This window comes from Mauremys mutica, unplaced genomic scaffold (genome assembly GCF_020497125.1).
Source record: "Mauremys mutica isolate MM-2020 ecotype Southern unplaced genomic scaffold, ASM2049712v1 000757F_np12_subseq_149325:201642_obj, whole genome shotgun sequence".
Classification (NCBI taxonomy): Eukaryota; Metazoa; Chordata; order Testudines; family Geoemydidae; genus Mauremys; species Mauremys mutica.
Window position 1 is genome coordinate 6,470 of NW_025423047.1, and position 2,598 is coordinate 9,067.

Sequence of the window (2,598 nt, forward strand, 5' to 3'; positions counted from 1 at the left end):
TCACTCGCTCCGGGGGCCCCAGAAAACTCTCGCGGGGCCCGGGCCCCCGGAGCTTCTTCGCTCCCGGTCTTCGCTGATGGGGGGTCCTTCCTCTCCGGGATAGAAGGACCCCCCGCCACTGAATTACCGCTGAAGCGGGACCCGCCGCCGGAGTGCAGCCAGATCTTCGGCGGTAATTCGGCGGCGGGGGGGGTCCTTCTGTTCCGGGACCCACCGCCGAAGTGCCCCGAAGACCCGCGGTGGGGGCTGCACTTCGGCGGCGGGTCCCGCTTCGGCAGTAATTCGGCAGAGGGGGGTCCCCGCCGTGGGTCTTTGGGGCACTTTGGCAGCGGGTCCCGGAACGGAAGGCCCCCCGCTGCCGACTTACCGCCAAAGTGGGGCCCCCCGCCGCTGAAGACCCCAGGCCCCCGGAATCCTCTGGGCGGCCCTGACCTCAACCATTTAAATGCTGCAAAGCAGAGGCCGAGCAGCAGGATTTGGTTCAATTGCTGCTCTCAGCACAATTCCTCAACGCCGGGCACGGTGTATCCAGGAGACAGCAAGTCTCTAGTTTTGCAAGTATATCGCCACGATTTTCCCCCTTGAAACAACAGCACCCATAATTCATAGCAATCTAAATATCAATAACTGTTAGTGAGCCTAGCCAAATAGTCTTGAATGAAAGCTAGAGAGAGCTGCCATCGGAGTCACGTACTGTACACGTTTGCTTCCCTGGAGAGTGTTCGGTAACCATCTGTAGAGGTGTAACAGGTATTTAAGTACAGTCTCTTTCTCCTGAAAAGTGGGAAAAGGCAAAGGCTTAAAGCTGCCTGTAGGAGAATTTTCAAAGCCATACAAGTGATCTGGACACTCAATTCCCACTGATTTCTAAACTGGTTTTCAAAATCCCTCACCACAAACAAATAAAAAGAAAGGCTGAGTGAGCAAACCCCTCACAACAACGCATAGAAAAACTAAGTATTCTATAGATTTAGAAACAAAACCAGCTGTTATAAACTTCCCAAAGCATAATTTAAAAAGTCATATTTTAAAGCTTTTGCATTCATTGGTTTAATACAACCCCCCCCCCCCCCCCCCGCAAGTCTATGCTGTCTCCCCCCTGCTTCTCCAGCGGGAAGAAGCAGCGAGCATCAGCGCCAGACAGCAGCTGCATTAGCAATCCCGCCTATTCGGTGCCTGATTGGAAGAAAACCTTGTAAAAATCGTCCTCCAACAATCTCTTTCGAAAGCACGTCTCTAGCTAAGCGCCGGCCATTTCTCCTGCACAGACACCTTCCCTACTGCCAGTCCCCGGCTACCCTGATTAACGTCGTAATGACTCGTTTTTTAAAACAAGTGGTCACGAAAGAAAATGGATCGTACCTTTTGCAAACAGCCTTTTTGTCAACAGATGGCCACGTTCTTCACTGAAGTGGGGGGAGCACACTTTGTAGTTTGTACAGGTTGAGTTTATTGCCCGCCCCAGAGGCTCCTAGCACCCCTCAGTTCCCTCCCACAAGCTCCCTATGTGCCCTCTCCCATCCCACTCTTTTTAGGGACTCCCTGAAATTCCCCCAGTCTCAGACCTTACCAGAGAATCTCTGCACCCTTATTCTCCCCATACCAAGTTCCCCACATTTCTTCCCACACCAAAGGCTCTGTTCACACCCACTTCCCCATGGCAGGGACTCTGTGTTCCCTCTATTCCCCCATGCCGGGGTCTTTGTGTACCCTCCCTTCCCCCCATGCCAGGTTCTTCCAATCTCCATAGGACTAGGGGTCCTGTGTACCTCCACGTATCCCCTCGCTTCATTTCAGGGCCCCCATTCTCTCCACCACTGTAGAGACTGTGTGCACCCCTATTTGCCTCTTCTCCCCCATTCCTCCCTCCTTCCCAAGACAAGCTCTCCCAGTCCCCTTACCTGCCAGGGGTTCTGTGGGTCCCGTTTTCTCCTCCCCGACTTCCACCTTAGGCCTGTACTAAGGGCTCAGAGAGGCTCCGAGAAAGTTGCATACCAACGAACTGGCAGAGCATTAGGGGTAGAAATAGGGGCTACTCGAAACGGGGGAGAGGGTGGAGAAAAGAAGAAAAAGTGGAAAGTGGAGAGAACTTGCAGAATTAATATCCCTGAGCCTATAACTTTAAACTAGAATGAGGGAGGACAAAAGAGAGGGACACTGCATTAAAAGGTGGACTTAGAAGTTCAAGCAATTAGAGGTTCAATTAAGCAACTGTTTACATAAAAACGGTTGTATTTTACACTGCATTTTCTTCTTCATGCTATTGGAAAACTCGCTGAAAAACACCCACATCCTCCCACAATACAGAAGCAATAATATTAGTTACAATCACTACATCCCTTCTCTAAATATACACATCAGAAACAAAAGTTAAACACCAACTTCAAAAAATGTTTTTTAAAATAATTTATACAGTCTGTGTTCTTTCCCTTCTACCCCCCAGAGGGAAGAAAGAAAAATCATCAATAACAGACAACAACTGCATCAAAGCAATACTGCTTACTTGCTTTACACTCAGGAAAAAGCACTTTAACTCATCCTCGTAGTTAGGGAGACCAAGCACTTTGTGTTAAAACAACCTCCCACGGCTATAGTCTA

General features: G+C 50.1%; 1 pseudogene; it reads right to left on the reverse strand.

Moving 5' to 3' along the window:
* Nucleotides 1–2,408: 2,408 nt before the first annotated feature.
* Nucleotides 2,409–2,598, reverse strand: LOC123357547 (annotated as a pseudogene).